Raw genomic sequence first — 12,228 nt, 5'->3', positions numbered from 1 at the left:
ATCACTCAAATTCTACTGCTCAGAAATGAAAATAATTGCTAAACATTAGGTGGCAGTATTTCAGACATTCCTATATAAATATACTTAAATGAGGCCCAGAGCAGTGGCTCTCGCCTGTAATCCCAGCACTTTTGGAGGCCGAGGCGGGTGGATCAGGAGGTCAGGAGATGGAGATCATCCTGGCTAACACAGTGAAACCCCGTCTCTACTAAAAATACAAAAAAATTAGCTGGGCTTGGTGGCAGGCGCCTGTAGTCCCAGCTACTCGGGAGGCTGAGAGAGGATAACGGCATGAACCCCGGAGATCACGCCACTGCACTCCATCCTGGGCGAAAGAGCAAGACTCTGTCTCAAAATAAAAATATAAATAAATAAATTATACACACATGCATTCATTTATAAAATACATTTAATATTTTTAAATAAATAAAAGTCAGAATAAAACATTGATAAAATGACTATAGTTATTTGTATGAATATATGCATGTGTGTTTGTACAGATGCATTAAGAAATCTTAATCCTCAAAATGATGAACATTTTAGAAGAAATATTAAGAATAATAGTTTGGGATCTGTATCTATCTTTCTTTGTCTTTTTTTTTTGAGACGGAGACTCGCTCTGTCACCCAGGCTGGAGTGCAGTGGCACGATGTCAGCTCACTGCAAGCTCTGCGTCCCGGGTTCACACCGTTCTCCTGCCTCAGCCTCCCAGGTAGCTGGGACTACAGGCTTCCACCACCACGCCCGGCTAATTTTTTGTATTTTTAGTAGAGACGGGGTTTCACCGTGTTAGCCAGGATGGTCTCGATCTCCTGACCTCGTGATCTGCCTGCCTCGGCCTCCCAGAGTGCTGGGATTAAAGGCTGAGCCACTGTGCCCTGCCCTGGGATCTGTATCTTTCTAAGTAGGTGATTCTGTATCTAATGAGAAAATTATCACTTAAAAATTCAAAATGTTTTTGTTTGTTGTTATTATTATTATTTGTATTACTTTTAAAGATGGGGTCTTCTTATGGTGCCCAGGCTAGTCTTGTTAATATTTTTATATTATCATGGTGTCTTAGGCAGCTCAAGCTGCCAGAACAGAATACCAGAGACTGGTGTTTTAAGCAGACATTTATTTCTCACAGTTTTGGAGGCTGGGAAATCCTCCACAAGGTGCCGGCAGATTCAGTCCCTGGTGAAAGCCCCCTTCCTAGACTACAGGCTCCTGCCTTCTGACTGTGTCTTCACATGGCACAAAATAGAGAAAGACAGAGAGCTGTGGTCTCACTCTCTCTTCCTGTAAGAACACTAATCCCATCATGGAGATGCACATGATCTTAACCTGACACACTTTTTTTGGATATTTTGAACTGATCAAATAATTCACATTGATTCAAACATATCACAGTTATTAAAACTCAGGCAAAAAATCAAGTTAGTTCATCAGTAATTGAGGCAGATAATTTTAAATCAAAATATAGCTACACAAAACATCCTTTGCTAATTATCTTAGACTTTAAAAGTAGTTAGAGGAAAAGAAAGCTCATCTCTCTATTACAGTATTAATGGGTTTCCCATCCTAGGTGTCTTAATCTATTTAAACAGCTATAACAAAATACCATAAATTGGTGGATTATAGGCAATAGAAATTTGTTGTTCACAGTTCTGGAGGGTGGGAAGTCCTAGATCAAACTGCCATAAGATTTGGTGAGGACCTGCTTCTTGATTCATGAATTGCCATCTCTTCCCTGCATCCTCACTTGGTGAAAGGGGCAGGAGTCTCTCTGGGGACTCTTTTATAAGTGCACTAATCCCATCCATGAGGGCTCTACCATCATGATCTAATCCCCTCCCTGTAAGGCCCCACCTGCAAATATCATCATATGGGTGTTACATTTCAACAGTTGAATTTTGGGGGGCACCATCATGCAGTCTACAGCACTGTGAAATCCCTAATATCGGGTTTTCTTTTTAATTTTTTTTTTTTTTTTTTTTTTGAGGAGTCTTGCTCTCTCCCCAGGCTGGAGTGCAGTGGCACGATCTCGGCTCACTGCAAGCTCTGCCTCCCGGGTTCACGCCATTCTCCTGCCCCAGCCTCTGGAGTAGCTGGGACTACAGGCGCCCGCCACCATGCCCGCTAATATTTTTTGTATTTTTAGTAGAGATCACGGCACCTGGCCCTTAGATGAATATTTGAATAAAAGTTGTATGTATGATGATAAAACAATAAGAAACTGAATTTTTGCAGAAAGTAAAAATAAAACTTGTCATTCTTTATATAGGCAAATCAGAGACTATACTTGAGGTTTTAGAAAAGACATCAGTATGTTCCATATAAAGTACGTACTGGGACCCTGTCAGTCTTTTTCACCATATAATATCAGTGTTTTTAATAGTACCTGGAATGGCTGGGCGTGGTGGCTTACGCCGTAATCCCAGCACTTTGGAAGGCCGAGGAGGGAGGATCACGAGGTCAGAAGATCGAAACCATCCTGGCTAATACGGTGAAACTCCGTCTCTACTAAAAATAACAAAAAAATTAGCCGGGCGTGGCGGCGGGCGCCTGTAGTCCCAGCTACTCTGGAGGCTGAGGCAGGAGAATGGCGTGAACCTGGCAGGCGGAGCTTGCAGTGAACGGACATCGTGCCACTGCACTCCAGCCTGGGTGACAGAGCGAGACTCCATCTCAAAAAAAAAAAAAAAAAAAAAAAGAAAGTACCTGGGACATGGGACATGATAAGAACTCAATGACTATTTATTGAATGAATTAATTGAACAAGTTTATGCAAGAAATTGACATAAAATGAAACATTGTCTTCTTATACCATAGAGTGTCTACAAAAACTAAGTTGATACAGAACCTGTATTCTAAAATGATTAAATTTGAGCCAAGTACATTTCTCTCTTAAGAATTTAGAAGTTTATAAAGAAATCAGGGCCTTGGAACTGAATCATTAATGGAAGATCTCAAAGGCAATATTCTTTTCATTGTAATTAATATTAAGTCATTAAAGTAATAACTAATATTTCGGTTCCTGAAAAAAATGATTAAATTGAACATCAAATAGTTTGCATTTATATCACACTGTACAATTTATATTTTTTATGCTGCTTTACTGTAAGATTTCATTGAACAAATGCATCTTATGATTTCAAGGTAAGGTATTGAAATATGCCTTTTTAAAATGTAATGCTATATTAGTGATTTTAAAATATGTAAAAAAATTGTGTGGGAAATACTAGAAATGTTATTTGAAATTAACCAATTCTGGGTTTGCTTTTTTTTTTTATTTTATTTTATTTGCCAAACTGAGAACAATAGCCTTTACACATTTTCTATTTTTCTGGACTTGATTCTTAGGAACTTTAATTTTGCACTTTTGCATTCCTCTACTAATGTTAATGTCTTGGCCAATGACATTTTTCTAGATAAATTCAAAAGCTTAACCTAAGTAATGTAATGGTGGCATTTATGAAATTGATTCCTGGTTCTCTCTTTAAATTATTTTTTATTGTTTATTTCTATGGCACCATTACACTATGCTATCACGTTGTTCTTGTTTTATTCCCTGTGTTTAAAAAGCTGTATCTTCTTTGCTGAATCTTAAAGGTCACTTTGAAGCCTGAAGACCATGACTGAAATACAGTGAAGATTAAAGATAAAAAGGAGAAAAAAGGTTAAATTATAAAACCTCTAATATCATTACTCATATATATGATATACACAGAGATGCATCACCTAGGTCCTCCCTGAGAGCTGTGTCAGTAGACAGGACTCAGCTGTGAGCCCCTTCAGACGTCACCTCAGCTGCAGAGCTTCCCCCTGCCTAAGGTCCTGATGTTCCCAGTTGTGGCGCATATCCAATGACTGATTGAGGTGAGGCAAGGAGGCAGGTGAAAGAGGTGGGGAGGGGACTTGGGGCCTATAAAGACTCAGTCATGTCATTGTAATGTGAGAGGATGCCAGTGGGCCATTTTATCTTCAAAGTCCCCTGGTGAGATGAGCCAAAGCTGTGGTCCAGGACTTTTTTTCAGCCCAGCTTTTTCCCTTTCCCCCAACCCAGCTTCCTTCTTCTCATTTTCACAGGTAGTAATCCAAGGGCACTCCCTAGTATATATCCCCATGTCCAAATCTGCTTACTAGAGAACACTGTATCATGAATGATACCATTCTTCAAAAATACGGGGTACTTTGAGTGAAAGGAGTGAAACGGTATGGAAGAACAGCTTTGGTAGAGTAGTTAGAATAGAAGCTACTCTACATTGGGTTGATGCATGAATGGGATATTAGGAAGTAAAGTGGCAAATTGAAAACTCCTTTCAAAAGAAGATAATTAGAAAAGGGTCAGCAAGATAGTAGTTGGGGCCTGGCTGTGATGGATCACGCCTGTAATCCCAGCACTTTGGGAGGCTGAGATGGGAGGATCACTTGAGGTCAGGATTTCAAGACCAGGCTGGTCAATGTAGCGAGACCCCATCTCTTTAAAAAAAATGTAGTTGGAAGCTAGAGAATAGCATAACAAAAAAGGTGATTTTAGAAGATAAAAGGGCCCACTGGAGATCTCTCACATTGGAATGACATTCTGAAATTACCCTCGTTTTGGTTATGTCATTCTACCTCAATCATTTTGCCTCAATCATGTTTACAGGCAAAATAAGAGATAGAGAAGTGGGAAGGGGTGAAGGCAGGGATATGAGACACAATAACAAATGGGGAAAGATAAAAGATATAATAAAAGGCATGAGCTAGATCAATTCTACAAGTGAAAAATTATATTTAGTTAAGAGGAAGGATCACTCATCACCCAATTATAGGTAAGTTTATAGGAGGGTGAGACTGGCTACATAAAGGTAGGTGATACTTTAAGTCCTTATTTTCATTAAAGAGAATATATGTCATTTCCTGAAAATGAAAGATGTGGGTTTGAATAGACAGTTGGCAAAATTTGGTATTTATTTGAAATCAACATTTATTTGGGAAGATAATGTAGGGTAACTAATCCACTTAGATGATACTTATTAACTATAAACTATGTACCAGGTACTTCGCTATAATATAAAGGCAATGGAAAAACCCAGATTCAATCTTGATTTGACATCCTTAACATTTACAGTGTCGTGGTGGAAACTATGTAAAGAATCCAGTGTGATAGAAGGTGGTAGATGCGGAAACAGGAGGTTTAGAAAAAGCTCCAGGACACATTGCTGATACATCTAACTCAGGATCAGAGCATTAAAGAAAGCATCACACTCTCCCTCAATCTCTCTATTCTGTCTCTTGATCTAATCCTTTTAACAAAGTATCAAGATGGCCCTCAGCACTAAGGAGGAAGTGTTATTTGAAAGCATGTGTTTGAATAGTTGCATTTATCTAAACAGAATTTTTCACTCCTATGTGGATTTGGCTTGGAACTGGTGTATTCTGGCATTCCATGTTGTAAAGCACTTGAGGTGCTTAAGAGATATTTGGTTGGCCAGGTGCAGTGGCTCACACCTGTAATACCAGCACTTTGGGAGGCCGAGGTGGTTGGATCACCTGAGGTCAGGAGTTCGAGACCAGCCTGGCCAACATGGTGAAACCCCATCTCTACTAAAAATAGAAAACTTAGCTGGGCATGTTGGCAGGTGCCTGTAATCCTAGCTACTTGGGAGGCTGAGGCGGGATAATCGCTTGAACCTGGGAGGCAGAGGTTGCAGTGGGCCAAGATTGCACCACCGCACTCCAGCCTAGGGAACAGAGCAAGACTCCGTCTCAAAAGAAAAAAAAAAAAAAGGAGGAGAGATATTTGGTAAATAACTGAGGCAAAGGTGGAAGAAAATAGTGTTCTGCAGGAGATCAAATAATGTGTGAAGAGAAAATAAAAATTTTAAAGAACTAAAAGAATCAGGTATTGAAGTCAAAGGTGAGAGGGCCACTGGAATTCAAAAATACAATGTGAATAACTACAGAAGATGTCATCATTCCTGATGAGGCAATGAATGTGGGTGCCTAAATTAGAGTAGAAATACATGTTATTGAAGACAAGGAGAACAAAAGGTGTAAGGCCAGGGTGTTGAAGGTATTTTGCACAAATGCACTAACGTTACCCAGAGTGTTGGCAGGGGGAAAAACATCTGATGGCCTGTAGCCAGAGTTTTCCTTAAAAATGCAGATGTGTCCTCTTGGAAAATAGACATCTTTGAAAAAATGAAGGAAATTAGGGTCTCACGGCATGAATCTCATGGAGGTGGTGAAGGACTGATTTGAGAACAGCCATGCAGAGTTAGGACAATGCCAGCAACATCTGACCCATGTACATGAAGCTCCAGATAACCTAGGTGATTCTTTTAATGCAAAAGGCAACACAGTGTGAATTCCTGAGAGACTATTTATCTTTTATATTCCAGAGGTTGGAATGGAATAATTCACTCTTTTAAAAGGCTTGCTGGATATCCTCTATTTCAGGGCTCTCCAAACCCATACTAGTCCATGGCTGTTAGGAACTGGGCTGCACAGCAGGAGGTGAGTGGCGGCTGAGTGAGCGAAGCTTCAGTGTATTTACAGCTGCTCCTCATGGCTCGTGTTACCCCCTGAGCTCGTCCTCCTATCAGATCAGCAGCAGCGTTAGATTCTCATAGGAGCATGAACCCTGTTGTGAACTGAGGATGCAAGGGATCTAGGTTGTGTGCTCCTTATGAGAATCTAATGACTGATGATCTGTCACTATCTCCCATCGCCCCCAGGTGGGAACATCTAGTTGCAGGAAAACAAGCTCAGGGCTCCCAGGGATTCTACATTATGGTCAGTCGTATAACTATTTCATTATATGTTACAAAGTAATAATAATAGAAATAAAGTGCACAATAAATGTAATGGGATTGAATCATTCTGAAACCATCCCCACCACCACCAGGTCTCTGAAAAAAATTGTCTTCCACAAAACCAGTCCTTGATGCCAAAAAGGCTGGGGACCACTGCTCTATTTTTCTTCACTGCTTAGAGAATCTGTTCTTCCACTCATGATCTACAAGGACTGAATGTTTCAAACAGTTCAAGTGTTCAAAATATATTTTTTGTAAACTTGAGTTTTTAGAAATCATTCACAGTATCCATATTATATTTTATTTGCTGCAATGCCCTATACATTTCCCTTATAATGTTCTTGAATATACTTTTACAACTTCAGTAACTTTACCCTTTACTGAATCTCAATCTGTCTCTCAATTTCTCTCTGTCAGCAAATCTAAACAAAAGAGAAACATACCGACTTGTGCTATGGTCTAAATGTTTGTGTCTCTAAAATTCATGTGTTGAAACTCAATCTCCAATGCAATAGTATTAAGAGTGAAGGCTTTGGAATGTGACTGGCAGAGCCCTCATGAATGGGATTAGTGCCTTTATAAAAGAGGCCTCCAAAATCTCCCTAGCCCCTTCCACCAAGTAAGGACACACAGAAGTCACCATCTATGAAGTAGAGAGCAAGCTCTTGCCAGATACCAAATCTGCTAACACTTCAGTCTTAAACTCCCACCCTCCAGAATTGTGAGCAATAAGTTTCTGTTTTATAATTGTCTAAATTACCCTGTCTAAGGTGTTTTGTTATAGTAATGTGAATGGACTAAGACAACTTGAAAATGCAAGGTACCACACCAATAACAAGAAAAACATTCATGTTTTGTAACATTTATTTTATACCAAAGATATGCCAATTACTGTATAAAAATATATGCCAAATGTTGGGTAAAATACTTTACATAAATTATATTAATCCTGACAACAACCTGAAGGTGGATACTGTTGTCTCCATTTATAGATGAGGACGTGGGGCTTGAATTAAGTAACTTACCTCACATCTCATCATGCTAAATGGCAAAGCTGGGATTCAAACCCTGCTCAGTCAGACTCCCATCAGGCTGCTCTTAGCCTGGTTATATTTTGAAGAAAAGAAGTTCAGAAACTTATCCATAGACATGGCCAGGTAGGGCCAGAGTCCAGACTCAACTGACTCTCAGCCAAGACCAGCCTCAACTCTTCCATTTTACCTCTAGCCTGAACAGCTTAAACATTTTTTCTCTTGCCATCTTATTAGAATACATAATGCCTATAATGATGGGACCCACATGATATAGCATGACAACACTCTGGTTTAAAAAAACTGAAATGTAATTAAAAAAATATTTTAAGTTCTGGGATACATGTGCAGGACGTGCAGGTTTGTTACATAGGTAAACGTGTGCCATGGTGGTTTGCTACACCTATCAACCTATCACTTAGGTTTTAAGGCCCCCATGCACTAGCTATTTATCCTGATGCTCTCCCTGCCCCCAGCCTCCCGATAGGTCCCAGTGTGTTTTGTTCCCCTCCCTGTGTGCGTGTGTTCTCGTTATTCAGCTCCCACTTATAAGTGAGAACATGTGGTGTTTGGTTTTCTGTTCCTGTGTTAGTTTACTGGGGACAATGGCTTCCAGCTCCATCTATGTCCCTGCAAAGGGAACATGATCTTGTTCCTTTTTATGACTGCATAGTATTCCATGGTGTATAGGTACCACATTTTCTTTATCCAGTCTGTCATTGATGGGCATTTGGGTTGATTCCATGTCTGTGCTATTGTGAATAGTGAAGCAAAAAACAGATGCAATAGGAATGCTTTTACACTGTTGGTGGGAATGTAAATTAGTTCAGCCATTGTGGAAGACAGTGTGGCAATTCCTAAAAGACCTAGAACCAGAATTGCCATTTGACCCAGCAATCTCATTACTGGGTATATACCCAAAGAAATATAAGTCATTCTATTATAATGAAACATAATGTAAAAATACCTCGAGTCTATTTGTATTTTGGTAATATCTGAATAAAACATAAAATATTATGCACACATCTTTATATCCTTTTATCCATATCTCTCTTTCTTTAAATCATTTTGGTTAAAATTTGTTATCACCTCCTGACTCTATATATATATTTTTTCTTTTCTGGAAGAAAGCTCACCTAAGCCTTATTCAAATGCATCTTCTCAATCTTTACCTACCACCCCTCCTGCCTTTTTGTTCCAGTTTCCTCTTATCATTGTACTGATGTGGAGATAACGAAAGAGAATATCACTGTCAGCCACCGGCAGTGCCTTTTCAGAGAAGAGCAATGGGGAGGAAATTGAGCAGACAAAGCCAGAATCCCCATTAGCACACAGAAAGAGGGAGCTCAGGATAACCACATACATTAATAATTCTTGTCCCCCAAAGGGAAGCTCTGTAAAATAAGTTGTATTACATCTGTACATAGCAGTACTTGAAATATAACTCTAGCTTAAGTATTTTAAGCATCTCCATGATATGAACCTAAGGGAATAAACTCAATAAATCAATATTTATAAGCTCTGTTCACTTATTTCTTGTGGTTTCAGCCACTGATTTCAGAATATGCATGAAAAATATATTTCTTCTGAATATTTGATTTCATGATCCTAAGTAGACACATCTCTGTATTGGGTTTCAACAAGTCCACAAAAGTTAAATACCTACTTTTAGCCAGCTTTGATTTTCACAAGTTTAATTCTGACATTTAGTGATATACAATATGTAAAATAACCTGGCACTATATCTGTCATATCATAAGTACTTGGCAAACATTTCACTTTACTCTTTCTCATAATTGAATAATGGCTCAATAATAAAAGTCTGCAGGGAAAAATTTAACCTCTTATTTATCAATTACAAATAGTTTAAGACAGATAATTCCCCTTTCCTTGTTACCTTTAACGCTGAGTCATTAAAATTGTGAGCAATATATTTATTTTGAGGAAACTATTTTTTACTAAGTTTTTTTTTTTAGAATTTTATGAGTCTTCAAAATAACTAGAAAATCTTAAAGTGTCACCAAACAGAAGTGGACATTTAATAAACACCTCAACTTTAATACTTACAGAAAATCATTTGAAGGCTGTCACTCCTCTGGGTATTACAAATTTTAGCCTTGGTCAAATCGAATCACCAGGAGGCTACAAACTTGAACTACATTGCCTTAGTCTCCAACAGAATTTCTTTCCTTGAATTAAGTTTTCGGGCCATGCCCTACTCCTTTTAATAAAAGAACAATACAACAAATAGTCATATGAAATCCATTTTGTTGCCTAATACAAAAATATTGTTGAAGAGTATCATAGTTCAATGGCCCATATATATAAAATGTCTCAGCAAAGGCACTTATATCATAATTCAGTACTAGGAAATGATTTCCTTCAGGCAAGCTCCCTCTTAATTTTTTTTTTTTTTTTTTTTTTGAGACGGAGTCTCGCTCTGTTGCCCAGGCTGGAGTGCAGTGGCACCATCCTGGCTCACTGCAAGCTCCACCACCTGGGTTCACACCATTGTCCTGCCTCAGTCTCCTGAGTAGCTGGGACTACAGGCGCCCGCCACCACGCCTGGCTAATTTTTTGTATTTTTAGTAGAGACAGGGTTTCACCGTGTAAGCCAGGATGGTCTCGATATCCTGACCTCATAATCCTCCCGCCTTGGACTCCCACAGTGCTGGGATTACAGGCGTGAGTCACTGCGCCCAGCCCCTCCCCATTAATTAAGGTGAGAAATGCATAAATGATGATGGTAGTCATTGACGCATCAGTTACAAAAGAGTGAGGCCAGGTAATTGGATGACACCTGCACAGGGCTCTGGGGTCTCAAGGAAAATGACAGGTGTTTGTGTATTCCAAAAATGTGGACATGATGGCATAAGGCCCAATGAAGAAGGGGTAGATTATGAATGGTGTTATCTTGAACATAAGGAGACTGAGATAGTGTAGTTTTTAAAATGGCAGCATGAAAAAAGGTGATTGCTAACCCCACCCCACCTTATGGTAAGTGTCTGAAGAATAATCTTTCTAGGGACTACTAGTGGGTATTCTTAAAGGAAAGAGGCAGCTTTCTGTTTGAGTAGGAAGGTATTAGAAGCAGTATATGAAGGAATAAAAATATAAAAGAGAAATATTGGAGCAAGAGTGGGAAGTATGGTTAAAGATAAGGAAATGGCAGAGCACTTTAGGGAAATATGGTGTGAGACAGAAAAGAGGCATTTTTGACTGATGAAAATACTAATCATGGCTAACACTTACTAGCATTTATCGTATGTCAAGCATTGTTCTAGGTACTTTACGTGTATTAACTGTTATGATTCTCACATTAACCCCAGAAGGTCAGGCCTATCACTTTACAGGAAGTTTAAGCAACTTCCGAAATATTAACACTTCTTCTGAATTGCTTCTCTGGTGACAGGAATAAGAGTCGCAGTAGCATCAACTTGCTAAAAAGTTTAAAATGATGCTCAGAATAAAGGTATTTTACTGCTTTTTGAGACTCATTGTAAAACGGCTTGAAACGTCTTTGCCCTCAATCTCTGCCAGAGGGAAATTGGATGAGTTGCTAAAGAATATGGAATTAATTATCCAAAAACACTTTAGATATTTCTCTTTGTATAGGGTATTGTAAATGGTCTTTAGCTAATTATAATTTAATATCTCACTTGTCTCTCTCATACATAGGTACATATGATATATACACGTGTATGTGTACAATTCAATACATCTATGTGTCTATGTAGCTACCTATGTATGCATGTATGTATGTATGGATCTGCCTATCTATTAATCTATCTCTATGTATCTACCTACCTATCTATATCTGTGTCTATCAAGTTCAGGAATGCTTGGCATTCTTCTAACATCTGTGGGGTATTTACGGATTAGGCTATGATGATAGATTTCCAGCTTCATTTCTTTTTAAAATCTTTTATTCTTCTTGCCCATTTTCCTTTTCCTGTGCCTAAAGGACAGTTTCTCCTCAATTTAGGACTTCTTCCTTTTGCTCTCTTATCCACTCATTTGCAGACCTTCTGTTCTCAGCCAGAACATCCCTTTTGTGCACTGTACAACCTGTTGACACTGTCACAGTTGCCACTTGATCACTGCAGATAAAGGAGGAAGTAGCAATTCTGGAATGGGTGGCTTATCTCTCGGCTTTATAACTGGATACCTTCATCTGCCATTCAGTCACTCTTTTTTATTATGGAGACATATTTTCTGGGAAAATGCTACCATGAAGCAGGACCAATCTCCAGTTCAAGGTACCTCTTGATTTATTCATTCCAAAGCATCCCCTGTTAGGAATTAGGGCTCAGATCACAGGGTCATCTGCTCTGTAAGTAAAAGGCTGACAAAAAGTCTGTTACTTCACTGCTCTTTACATTAGGGTAATATTAACAATGGAAATCCAGTTC

Source organism: Pongo abelii, chromosome 16 (assembly GCF_028885655.2).
Source record: "Pongo abelii isolate AG06213 chromosome 16, NHGRI_mPonAbe1-v2.0_pri, whole genome shotgun sequence".
NCBI classification, from domain to species: domain Eukaryota; kingdom Metazoa; phylum Chordata; class Mammalia; order Primates; family Hominidae; genus Pongo; species Pongo abelii.
The sequence above is the reverse complement of the archived record's forward strand: the minus strand, read 5'-3'. Positions refer to the sequence as shown.